Here is a 13,561-nt window from a genome sequence, read left to right as displayed (position 1 = left end):
CCGCCTCCCCCATGTCCTCCTCTTCTCTCTCACAGGCATTTACCCTTCTAGATTCCCTGTCTGTCTAACGTTGTCTGGTTTCTGGTTTCCGCTCTCTCTGAGGAGCTGGACAAACACAGACAGTGTGGGTAAGAAGCCATGTGGGTGCCCCGCAGAAGTCCCTAGTCATAGGATTCTGAGCCTGGAAGGCACATGAAACGGATGTTCTGGGAGGTTGTCCAAGTCTTTGTCACTGAAAGCCCTGTCACTTTGCCCCTCCATCTTCAGGCCTCCGAGAGGCTGTTCTTTTCAGAAGGAACAATCTCTCTCCCCTGCCACACACCCTCCTTTCGTCCCTTCACCTGGCTCCACCTGGGTCTCATCGGGAGGTCATTCCTGCCAGGAAGCCTTGATGCTTGACATTGTGCCACTTCTTTCTGCTGCCCCACTGCCCCCTGACCTTCACCTATGGGGTGTGCAACTCACCCCATAGCTCTGGCAACCTGGTTGCGCCTCTGTGCCCTGGCCAGGTGGGGAGCTCCTTGGGGCCGGGTCTGAGTCTGCGCTGTTACCACTGCATCTGACGCCTGGTACAGCAGAGCCTGGAATGCGGCGTGCGGAACAAATGGCACATGAACGCATGGGAGAGGAGCCGCAGGGCAGCCAGACACAGAAGCTGGACACGGAGCCCCACAGTGGACGAGGGAACCAGAAGGACTCCGTGTGAACCCGGCTCCGCCAATTAGCAGCTGGCAGCTCGGGCACCTCTCAACTCTGCTGAGCCTCAATTTCCTTATCTGTAGAAAGGGGTGATAATGCCCAACTCCCCAAGTTGGGAAGGTTGGAAAGAAAACACAAGAAGCATTTAACAAAGTGACTGGCATAGAAGTAGGAACTCAGATATGTCAAGGCCTTTGACCTGGCCTCAGGCCCTCCCTGCAGACCTGTCGCCCACGTGCAGGGCGCTCAGACTCAGGCAGAGCCTCCGCCTTCTGGCTCGACCGAAAAGTAGTTATGCTTGCTCTGCCGCCTGCTGCCCTCACCTCCTCTCCCTCCAGCCCCCAATTTTCTTATCTGTGATTATTAGAAACATAAGGAACACATGTTGCTCCCCTACTGGCATCACCACTGTGGGTTCAGAAACAAGGAGTTAAGAGTCTTCTTTCCTAGGGCTTGTGGCTGTGCGGGTCGGGGAGGCAAAGAGCAGGAAGGAGCATACAAATGAGGAGTGGCTACCCAGTGCAGGAAAAGCCGCGAGAGACTGCTGCGTGTGACCATATAGATCCAAGATTTTCCGTAACAGAGCCAATTTCAAATCATTTTAATATTTCTTCAAAAGAGGCAATGTGTTGGGTATGATTTAATATGTATTAATTTTTTATTATGAAATACTTCAGGAATTTAAAAGCTTAGGTACAAAGAACAACTGTGTCCCAACGATCCAGCTTAAAGGAGGACAGCAGACTGTGTTCTCCCTTCTTCCTTTCCTCAGCGGTACCTCGCTCCTGATTTCAGAACTCAGCCCTCCCTAGTGGGTTTTTATACTTTTATTACATTTGTACATGTTACAAATGATGTATTGCTTTGTTTTATGTGTTATAAAACTTTATGTAAATGTTACGTCCCGTATGTATCACTCTGCAATTTTTTTGTTTTTGCTCAACATTATATTTTTGAGATGTGCCCATGTTGATGCCTGTGTCACTAACTCATTCATTGTCACTGCTCTGTAGTATTCCATTGCGTGACAACATCACAATATTGATCTGTTTTCCTAGTGATAGACACTGGGGTTGGGGAAATAGAATCAGTAAGTCTGCTAGAGTCCTCAGAAGCGACGCCAAGACGGCAGTAGAAGTGAAGAGATTTATGGGAGAAACACCTGTGAATGATGGGGGGCGGAGGAGGCCCGGAGAGTCTTCAGACCATGATACGGGTCTGACACACACGAGAGGAGGGTGGGAAGGAAGGAAGAGTGAGTTGGAATTGCTTCTGACTCTAGTGCAGTTCTAAGAAAGTCTCAGCGAGGCCAACAGGGAGACCTCAAGCAAAGGTGCCCCTGCTGCGCTCAGTCGCTGGCTGGGAGCAGTCCAGGTACAGGATCACAGAGGAGCTGAAGGTGTGGCAGCTGGAGCACCAGGGAGTCACTCATCTCCCCACAGCGAGTTCTCTCGAATAGGAATCTGAGTGGGGCTCTCCACGGCTGCCACCCTGTGCACGAGCAAAGAGGAGGCAGATTCTTACTCTGCCTGGAGCACTTTCATTCATTCATTCATTCATTCATTCATTCATTCTCTATCTTATAAAAGGAAAAGCCGTGTTTGGGGAGGTTATCACAGAACAGTGTCATTAAAGCTGGGTCCTACAGGACTCTCGCAGTCGTCCTTGCTGGGGCCAGTGGTCTCAGCCAGCCAACTCCACTCATTTCTTGTGTCTACACTGAACTCTGCTGCTGGGGATCTGCAGTCCAGGTTCCGAGAGGCTGTGTGGTGAGGTCTTGGAGTCACACAGACCTGCGTTTCACTCTCACCTCTGCACCTGGTCACTTGTACAAGTCATTCCGCTGCCTTAGGCCTCACTTTCCTCATCCATCAAATGAGGATAACCAGACCTATCTTGTGGAGCTGTTATGGGGATTAAAAGAGATGATGTAAGCATAGTGTCTGGCACACATAGTAGGTTCTTTAAAAGACATTAGTTCCTTCGCCTGCCCCTCTAGGCCATTATTAGGGTAATAGAAACCAATTCTTGGACGCAATAATTTTTCTCAAACTGAGAAATGTTTGAACACTTAGAGCCCCAGTTCTGCAAACCCCGGCTCTCCACGGCATCGGGGGGAGTGGAAATGGTCTCCACTGAACCTTCCTGTTCACGCCCATCACTCTTTCCAAAGCAGCGTTTGTGATTAATGTCACTCTAGGGCTAAAGCGTCCCACGCGCTTCCAAGCACTTGATAAAGAGGCTCTCCAATTTACGGCAAACGCCATTATTGAGTGGTGGCAGAGAGCAGCCACTGGGGAATTTGTCTTGCTGGAAACTGTCCGTTGGAGCCATTTCTTCTATTTGCCTGGATCAGAGCTTGACTTATTTCAAAATAGATGAATGGGATCCTTTTTTGGTTCTGTCGGTGGGGTAGGAAGGAGAGAGGAGTTGGAAAATTTTTTAAAAAAAGGAAAATGCTTAATATTTAAATTTGGGAAACTCTGTATAGCTTACACAGACATCAGGATTCAGCAGAAGGCCAGGCGCATCAGTGGATGTTTGTGGAAGTGTATAATCGTCTCATTTAATTCTCACAGTGGCCTGTGAAGTACACCAAGTCCATTCTCCACATTTGACGAAGGGGAAGCTGAGGGTCACAGGCCAGAAATAGCAGAGCTGGGCCTCTGACGTAGACGCAGACCTGACCTTTACACGTCACCACGCCATCGCCCTCGGTGGCCGCCGGTCATCACACCCACTCCTTAGTGCAGATGCCTGAGACGCTATCTCAGAGTGAAAACCCGGTTAGCCAAGGCTGTAACTTCTTTTTCACCGAGTCTCTGAGTCCATTTGGTTCTATTCCAGAACACATTCATGGAACACTTGCCTCTCACTCACAATTCATCTTCCTCACTTCCGCCTGCTCAGAGCCTGACTCGCCTCTGCAACAATGCTTATGAATGGTAGTCTTGTCTTTGCCTGGACATTTCCAGTGGCTGAGAGCTCCCTACCCGGGAGAGCCGTCCACTGTCGAGAGCACTTCTTCTCTGTTTGAGCCAGCACCCTGCCCTGGTCTGTAGCTCCCCTCGACCTGAGCCTCGGCCCCAGGCAGAGGAGGAGCGGTGAAAAGCTTAGGCTCAGACAGACCCGGCTTGAAACCTGGCCTTTCCACTTACTAACTGTGTGACATGGGGAAAGTTACCTCATTGGTAAAGTGGAAGCAATAATATTTTATCAATAGGAATTCTTTTGGGTGCAAGTAAGAGAATATTCAATTAATAGTGGCATGAACAGTAAAGACATTTAATTATCTCACTTCACCAAAGGTTTCAGGGGAGGCAGGGCCCGTGTTGGCTCAGCAACAAGGTGACGTTAGGGTGCTATGTTGGTATCTCCACAATTCTCTTGACCTTCTCTCAAGCTCATTAGAAGACCACAGCAGCAAGAAGCATCATATATTAACATAATGTATGCAAAGCAGGAATAGAAAACACAGGTTTAAAACAAACAAACAAACAGCCTTCTCTGTGGCCTCTCTCTAAAATATTTGCAATCCCTGGAAAATATTAGAGTTTCCTCTATTTCTCATTGGCCAGATCTGGTCACATGCCTACTCAAGGACCAATCACTGGCTCAGGGGGATAGCATTGCCATGATTGACTTAGACAGTCATGACTTACCCCCTCAGGCAGGGGCTGCCATTCAAACAAAATGAAGCTTGCTGAAAGGGAAGTGGAAGAATGGCTGTCGGCCGGGTAGCAACAGTACTGCAGTTGAGGGTAAAACGGGGTAATATATGCTCAGGGCTTGGGGGCGTCCCTGACACACTTTACTCCGTAAGTGTTAAGTATCACTATTGCATACTACTATTATGACATTAATAAAAGAATCAGGTTCTCTCTGACATCTCTTCTCTCACCTGGAACTTCAGTTCACCCTTAATTGTGTTGTACCTTGAAGATCATGCTTCCCGAGGAACAGGACAGCAGCATCACAGGCAGGGCTGCCTTGCTGCGTGTCTCCACGGCTGTTATTCACATCCCCGTCTGGGGGGATGGTGCCCTCCGGAGGGGTGCAGTGTGCAACTTGTGTGACCATTAGCCTCAGTCTTGACTAGGAGTAAAATGGTTCTTTCTGTGTCATCTGTCTTAACCATACCATCTTCTCTCAGAAGCAGTCCCCTCCTGTCCTTGGTATATTTGGCTCTGACATAACTTTAGTCTTAGTTTCCATGTCTTGCTTTATTTTTATCATTATTACTTTCCATAAGTCTCACTTAGAAACTTAGCCTGAATGACATCTTATCACTGTGTTGGGTGAAAAAAGAGAGGCAGCCGGTTCAAGGGAGAGAGTCTGTGACCAGTTGTGGTCATTGGACTTGCCCATGGAAGCTCTATGTGCCCTTCACGTGTCAATGGGGTGAGGAGAGCTCTCCAGCTCTGCTGGGACATTTGAAATAGTTCAGAGAGAGAGACCACCCCAGCAGAAGGCAGACAGCAGGGCAGAGAATGCCTGAATACTACTTAATGTTTCCTTGAGTAGAAGACAAAAGACTGATGAAAAACCCTTCTTATATTTGTCTCTTGACATTCTCTGCCTTACAAAAGAATCTCTTAAACAATTTGAGGCCTGGCAAGGAGTCACTCTCCTCTCAGATGGTGGCTCCCAACTTTCCTTTGTAAATCATCTTTGGAAGTAAGTGGACAAGGGTGAAAGGGAAAGAGCAGCGCCAAGCAGTGCTCAGTTACCATGTGGCAGACACCTACAAGCCTAAACCCACTACCTTCTCATGGGTGCTCTGTGAAGCAGACATTACCGAATGTTGGGTAGGAATGAAATTAATCCTGGGAAAATGAAGTGATTTGTCTAAGGTCTACCTGATTCAAAAGACTTTTCTCCACATCACACTGTATTTTCACACATTAAAACCAACCAACCAGCGAAACAGCCAACCTACCAACACCTCACACCCCCAGATGGCATTAAGTCTGGGGCCCAGGAGCTTGGAAGGGCGAGGTAGTCCAAACCATGGGGTCTGTTTGGATCAAGTCACTCAAGCTCCCTGGGCTCCAGTTTCTTCATTCATGTATAAAGTGGGACAACCATATCTGCCTCAAAGAACCATCGCAAGCATCAAGCCAGCTCCTGCCTGTCCGGTGCTTCAGGGCGTGGCCTGTACGAGGGGATCCCTTATTCATTCAGTGATGATCGGCAGCTCTTGTTATTGCTCTGGTTACTGATCTTACTGTCAGTGACTGGTCTTGCTGAGCCCTTGGGACTGCATCTCCGGAACAATCCAAGCTGAACATCCCAGCAGAGAGTCTGAGCGCGTGGAGCAGGCTTCCCCGAGACTGTGTGTCTTCCCAGCCCGCGCTGCCTCCACATCTCGACTCCTGAGGTTTCTATGTTCCCGACGAGGCTGTTGAGTGTTACTCTGCAATCTGTTCCAGCTGTTAAATAAACTTCCCCTGCCCGCAGACGAGCTGTCACGTGTGTGTAAACACCACTTTATGCCTGGACTGTGAATTCCGAGTCCAAACTCCCACTGCGTGGGTGCACTAGGGTCACACCGGCTCCAGAGCCTATGAATCACGGATAACGGGCTCAGACTGTGCGGCTGCGCTGTGACCAATTATGTGGCCTGAGAAAGGAACAGTGAGCTGTCACACTTGGGAATGTTTATGGCTGCTCTGGGTATCGGAGGGTCATTTTCTATGTCACCATCATTAGAAGAGGTGGCACTAGGAAGGGACAAGAAGCAACTCGTGCCCAATACTGCAGTTTGCAAAGCTCATTTATATCTGATAGGTGACTTATTACTTCCTCAAAACAACCCTGAGAGGTAAGGATTATCAGAACCCTGTGCTGTGTAACCACGGGCCAATTACTTCACCTCTCTTAACTTCAGTTTCTCCATCTCTTAAGTGGTGTTACTATGGGGATCAATAATAATAATAATAAGTTTGATAGCTAACTTCACAGTTTGGGTTCCCCTAAAAGTAGGCCCTAAGACAGGCATTAGGATAGGATGGGTGGGCACTGGGCCATTTATTTGGTGGTGATCTCAGGAAGCACACGTGAGGAAGGGGACAAAGAGAGAAATACAGTCTGCAAATACAGCATGCGTGAATGAGTGGGTGAGAGCTGTGGGCAACGGGCTCAGTCCACAGGGGCCCTCCAACAAACTGTGGAACACACTCCAGAATCACCCCAGAGGGTGAGGCATTTACCCACTGACTCTGATCCCCACTGGTTGTAGGACACCCTGGGGGAGCTGACCCCCTGCACCTCTGGGGCACCCCTGCCTGTGGCTGAGCAAGACCCTGTGGTGCCAGAGAAACCCCTCAGTAGAGAAGAAAGCAGAGGGCGAGAAGAGCTCTGGACCACTCCACGGCTGCTGCAGCGGGCGTGGGCTGCCCAGCGATGCTGACGCTCACTCGTGATGTGTGCTCGCCACACACAAGGAAATGGCTGAGCATAGATGTGGTCCTCACATGACCCCACGAAACGTCAACTGCTACTATCTCCATTTTCCAGAGGAAGAAAATTGAGCCTCACAGAGGAAAGTCACTTACCCAGAATGAGCCAGCTTCAAATCCAGGTTGGCCTGGCTGTGGGGACTGAGCTCCTCGGGGCAAACCTGAGAAGAAATCGAGCCTGTCCGGTAGGACCAGGGAGGCACACTGAGCACTTGCCTGGACAACGTTGAAAGGTAATGCTAGGACCATTCTGTTTATTGCTTTAAGAAACATGTATTGAGCAGTGCTTTGGATCGAGGATAAAAAACCACTACTGCGACAGAGCTCCTGCTCTCAAGGACCTCCCAAGCCAATGGCGGGCGTGCAGTACCACCTGGCAGCTGTGGTGGTAGAGCTTTGCTTTTCCACGACCAGCTGGTGAGGATTCGCAGAGGTTCTGAGAGGAGAGGGGCGTGCTCCATCACATGGCTGGGGAGGAAGGCAGGGGTTGAACCTGGACCTTTAGACCTCGAATCCTCAGTGGCTTCCTAGATCCATTCCCTCGGGAGGACGAGTTAGCTACTGGGATTAGCTCCCATCAAAGCCGCCCCGAATGACTTTGAGTAGCCGTGGAACCAAAGGAGTCTCTGATTTCAGATGGAGGTAAGTCCTAGAAAGAAGAATAAAGCAGAAAGTAGGGTGAGTGAGTGACTGGAGGGTGCAGAACTGGTGGGGTTTTTCTGCACCCTGCCACGGAGTGTTTGTGGGCAGAGGCGAAGCTCACAAAGCCCTGGGCACTGGGAGGAGGTGACCAGAAATACCCATGAGCATGGGGGTAAGGCTTACCCTTCACTATTTTATAAAGTTCACTGGGAAACTCTCTCAAGCATTCCAATAACTCCTGCTGCTGCTTCTCTGTCTTCATTCACACATCACTCATTCTTTCTGTCTTCGGACTTGAATTCATGGAGCGCTGACGATGTGCCAATTCGTGCTCCTGAGAGCTGCTGGGCCTTTGTCATGAACACTTCTCAGTCAGCTGGTTGGCTCAGTGCAGGAGGTGAGGGTTGAGGGATGGTGTTGAGAGATGAGATCATGGAAAGTTTCAGGGATTATGGAGCAGGAGAAAAGCCTCGGGCTCTAGAACAAAGGAAGGACCCCAAATCAATGTTTCCCATATTGCCCTGAGAATTGCTCTCATTTTCTGTGTGTGAGAGAAAGTGAAAGTCAGTAAAAGCTTTGAGTCCCACAAACCTAGCTAAATTCCTGGATGGTCTGTGCGAGCTCGGCCAAGTTATACAGTCCTGTGAGCCTCCACGTCCTTATCTGTAAATTAGAATAAGCCACGCCTTGGAGAGCTGCTGCAAGGATGAAAAGGAGAGAAACGTGTGCCATGTTGTCCTTAGTAGGGCTCAAGGAACATTAGCTGCCCTTCTCCCAGTCCACCATCTGGAGAATGGGCTTGCCATTCAGGAAGAGGTTGACCCCACTTCTCTAGATCGAAGCCTCAGAATGTAGAAATTGATGGAAATCAGGAACACTCTCTCGACCAGGACCGTAACAGCATTAATAGAATAACTAGGTTATACACACATACACACACACACACACTCATAAATCAGACTAGAACAAAACGTGCTACAAATAAGTTTCCCTTTTCCTCACACTTAAGTAAGAGCAGAACATCATCAATTCTGGGTTGTATGAGATCAGGCAAACGGTCATCGTTTTGGAAATGACCTCTCCTAATAATCTTATAGCCCAGACTAAGACAATGCTAGAACATAAGAGTCAGCACGGGTACAGCATTTTGGATGTTGTACAGAGCATTCACATTGTTACTATATTTAAAACCCACAGTAATCCTGGGAAGCAGGCAGGGCAAATGTTACTATCCCATTTCCCAAAGCAAAAATAAGACTAGTCACATTGCCCTTGATTCTCTCAAGGCTACTGTAACATCAGAGGGAACAGCTGATGTCGAAAAAAATAAATTCAACTTGTTTCTGCGCAAAAACAATACTTAATTTTTAAAAATATATCCTTAAATGTAAAACAACAGAACACTTAAGCTGACCATCCATCATCCCTCAGTGACAGAAACATGGTTATACTTTGACATAGTGGTCAAAATCAATACATGTTAATTTTATTTTCTTTTATATTCTGGAGAGAAAAAAAAGCAAATCTGATCTTAAACGCATGCTGCCCAGCATGAGGTCCCAGTCCCTGTGGTCTGTAAAGATGGTATTGGAATCTACTAGGTATGCTTAATATTTCAAAGAGCCTAACCAAAAATTTTATATTTTCTCTCACTTAACTAGGCCACCCAGACTAGTCAAATCACAAATCTTTCTTTTGCCTGGAATCTTGGTAACACCAGACATCACTTGATGATCAGAGGTCCTGATTGGTCTTGGACGATGTCACAGAACTTCTGAGACCTGGAAGCAGGACCACACTGTGACACACGCCCCAAGCCCAACCACTTCAGCTCCTAAACAGCCAGTGCAGCAAGAGCCTGGCCACGGGTCTAGACACTCCAAGCTTTCAGGACAAGGAGAACTCTGTGGAGTAAAGTCCACGCAGAGGGAGCCAGGTAACGGAAAAGGAGTCCTTGTGATTAAAAGGCCAGGAGCCGCCAGCCCACCTTGAGGGCTGTGGGTTTTCTGATGGAAGTCAGGGGGCAAGGTGTAAAGGGGTGGTACTCTCGCAGAGCTTCTTTCAGTAATGAAGTGAGAGAGATTTCTCACCACAGATTAAGGAACTCTAGGTGTCAATAAAAACGCATTATGAGATGAGTAACAGAAATTTTATCCTTCACGTACATGAATATACTTTAAATGGCTGTTGTACCACCTGTCATGTGGTATTAAAATGAGTACTCTTACATAAGGGAAAGGAGGGTTTTGGCCCTGCTGTTCACAAGCGAGGAGTGAAGGGACATGAATGCTTTCTTTCCATGCCCACTTCCATTCTGAGATTTGCGAACTGAAGTAGTAAATAGGTGAGGGGCACAGATTCTGGAGTCAGAAGATGAGTCTGAATCTCATACCTGTTGAGTAGTGCTTGGCACAGAGTTGCCTAATATCTTTGAATTTCGGTTTCCAGATAAAAAATGGAGGTAATACTTTCCTTTCCAAAGAATGTGGTATTCCTGAAAGAGCACTGGGTTACAGATCAATGAACCCTTCTTCCAGTCTCAGTTCAGCTGTTTACTCGAAATGCATCCTTCAATAACTTCCGAAACCCTCCAAGCACTAGTTTTCTCCCCTGTGAGTAAATACACTTGTCCTTCCAATCTCCTGGGTTGGGTTTGAGGGTATGAGATAATTTAGGTCAGGAAAAAATATCTTGTAAATGGTAAACCAAATACACAAATGCAAATTTACTATCATGTCAACATAAGATTTATGCTATTGTTTTTGCTCAAATTAAATATCATTTCAGCCCAAATCTTCGGGGAATTATCTTGTTTCTTTACCTGGTGAAAGAGGACAAATGTAACAGGTTCTTATTGCAGTTCCTTAGCCCCCGTGGTTGCACATCTTCCCCCATGCTGTAGCTGCTCCGTCTCGACCGTATCCATCCTGGGCTCCAGCCAGTCAGAATAATCCCACCCCCTGCTGGAGTGGTTGCGTCCGGGGCACCCTGTACGGTGCAGTTAGCGTTGAAGGCTTTGTTTCAACAGTTTCAAGGTGAGTCCTCTCCCCACCTGGATGTGAGGTGACCCTAGGAGTTGCGGGCAGCCACCTTGAAAACATCAGCGAAGAGTGAAGCCAGAGCCGAGAAAAACTGCAGAGAAAACAAGCCATCGCTCTAACGACATCATGACCCTCGGGACTAAATTGCATCGAAGCTAGTGCACTTCTGGGCTTTCCTGTTAGGCGAGGCAATAAATTTTCTTGAGTTTGAGTTGGTTTTTCTGTTCTTGCAAGTAAAATAATCTTTAGAAATACACCAAGGCCAGCCCCGTGGCCGAGTGGTTAAGTTCACGTGCTCCACTGCAGCAGCCGGGCTTCACTGGTTCCGATCCTGGGTGCGGACCTAGCCCTGATCATCAAGCCACGCTGGGGCGGCGTCCCATGTAGAAGAACTAGAAGGTCCTACAACTAGGATATACAGCTATGTACTGGGGCTTTGGGGAGAAGAAAAATAAAGAGGAAGATTGGCAACAGATGGTAGCTCAGGGCCAAACTTCCAAATTAAAAAAAAAAAGCTATACTGCTTCTTTAAAAAAAAAAAAGAAAAAAAAGAAATACACCATCATGTAATCTTGAGCAAGTTCCATTAACCCTCTAAACTTCCGTTTCCTGATCTAAATGGAGGATAACACAATACCTATCATATATAGGGTTGCAGTGAGGATCAACAGGGCTTGAAAATGCCGAGCACTGCGCTTGGTACAAAGTAAGCATTCAACAAACTGTGGCTGTTTGTATTATGTTTGGAGCTCTAGACATTGTGCTGAATGCTCTCAGCACCACGTCAACCTAGCAGGTAGGATTTATTGACCCCGTTTTACAAATGAAGAAATGAGGGTTAGAGAGTTTAAGTAACTTCATTACTGGAAAGAGTGTAAGTTGCCCAGGCTACCAAGAGGCAGAGATTTCACAAAGAACGATTGTTTCTCTTCCTCTTTTTTTTTTAAGATTTTATTTTTCCTTTTTCTCCCAAAGCCCCCCAGTGCATAGTTGTGTATTTTTAGTTGTGGATCCTTCTAGTTGTGGCATGTGGGACGCTGCCTCAGCATGGCCGGAGGAGTGGTGCCGTGTCCACGCCCAGGACTCGAACTGGCAAAACCCTGGGCCACTGAAGCAGAACGCGCAAACTTAACCACTCAGCCACAGGGCCGGCCCCTTTCCTCCTCTTTTTTTTATCCTTTGACCACATGATGTTGAGTGTACAGTATCAGTAAAATATTAATGGAATGCCTATAATGTGCCAAAAATTATTAGGTATTAGGGACATAGCAGTAAATACACACTTTTCTTAGTTTTTGAGCATAAAGTCTTATAACTACCTGGATTATAAGTGAGTGAATTGAATGTGTGCCTCGGATTTACTGGCATCATGCTCCAACAACTGAGCTAACCAGCCAACATCTAAATTCTATGGACACACAGAAAGCATTGACAGTAACTTATGCAGCTGAATGCAGACCATGCCGGGGTCGTTTCCATATGCAGCTTAAAGCATATGTATATAGATTACGTTCCAGTTGCTATTTAATTTCTCCTAAAACCCTGAGCTGAAATGTAATATTTCTTTTACATTTATTGATTCCATGGGTTAAAAAAATCTTTTTCATATACACCATAAAAGTATTATCTCTATATTTTCTCCACTCTTTCTGACATGATGTCAACTTCTACATTTTCTAGGAAGTCTGAACAATACAATTAGATGTGATAATGGGATGGAAGAAAAAATAGACTAGAGTCTCCCCTCCACTATTTTGTTAGGAAATCTAATGGTGTGTTTTCCTGTTTACCTCTAGGTGACATTCTCCAAATGTCCTTATGTGTTACAGAGGGCATCCAGTCACTAGAGTGTAAAAAACGACCAGTTCATCTGTACCTCCTCCTTCCGGGTGTTGTCTTGTGTGCAGATCACGAGATTGCTCACAAGCCCTGAAAAACATGAGTAGGCTCTGAACTTGCCTTCATAACAATTAGGGAAGGCCTTTGTCTAAGAAAATGTGATAGTGTCAGGACACGCCCCAAATGAGAAGTCACAGGCAGGGTGAGAGGTCCCACTCTCCCATCTTGCCTCACTCCAGGCTCCTCGTGTAAATTTTGATAGAAGGGTCTGAGAGGAGGACCTGGGAAATCAGCCTGCAGATAATGTAAGAGACCCCTGATTTTATAATTAGGAGATTTTTACCTGTATCGAAGCTGTACGTGGGGAAGCTAACAAACAACTGAGAATGGAGTTTGTTCCTTGTCTTATGCTAGCTTAGCTCTAGAGGCCTGAGAGTTGTGGAAATGAGCAGACTTATAGTCAGACCTAGCTTTGCTCTTTCTGGGTGACAGACATTTGGGTATATTATCTAACCTCTCCAGGCCTGTTTCTCAATGTAAAATGAGAATAATAAAACCTACTTGATAGGGTTGTGGAATAAATGGGCCCAGCTCATAGTAGATACTCAATAAAAGGTAATTTCTTTCCCTTTTAATTCTCTAAGAAACTGTTTATTTCATACATAGTCATATGCCACATAACGGCGTTTCAGTCGACGACGGACCGCTTTTACCACAGTGGTCCCCTGATTACCACCATATAGCTTAGGCGTGCAGTGGGCTACACCACCTAGGTTTGTGTAAGTGCACTCCCATCTTTGCACTACGACAAAATCTCCTAATGGTGCATTTCTTGGAATGTATCCCCAGCGTCCAGCAACACATGACTGTAATGTGCTT

General features: G+C 46.9%; 1 protein-coding gene across 4 annotated transcripts in view; it reads right to left on the bottom strand.

Annotated features, from left to right (window-relative positions):
- Positions 1-13,561, bottom strand: part of OMA1 (OMA1 zinc metallopeptidase) — a 113,963-nt gene that overhangs the window by 14,501 nt on the left and 85,901 nt on the right. For 3 of the 4 annotated variants that reach the window (XR_011537315.1, XR_011537316.1, XR_011537317.1), the window contains exons 9-10: positions 7,986-8,279; positions 7,257-7,809 (exon numbers count right to left, since the gene is read on the bottom strand). The gene's annotated coding sequence lies outside the window, so the exon portion shown is untranslated. Of the gene's footprint in view, positions 1-7,256; positions 7,810-7,985; positions 8,280-13,561 lie in introns of those variants that run through there. The other variant, XR_011537314.1, reaches the window with a different exon arrangement.

This window comes from Equus przewalskii, chromosome 2 (assembly GCF_037783145.1).
Source record: "Equus przewalskii isolate Varuska chromosome 2, EquPr2, whole genome shotgun sequence".
Lineage (NCBI taxonomy): Eukaryota > Metazoa > Chordata > Mammalia > Perissodactyla > Equidae > Equus > Equus przewalskii.
This window is presented reverse-complemented; position numbering and strand designations above follow the sequence as displayed.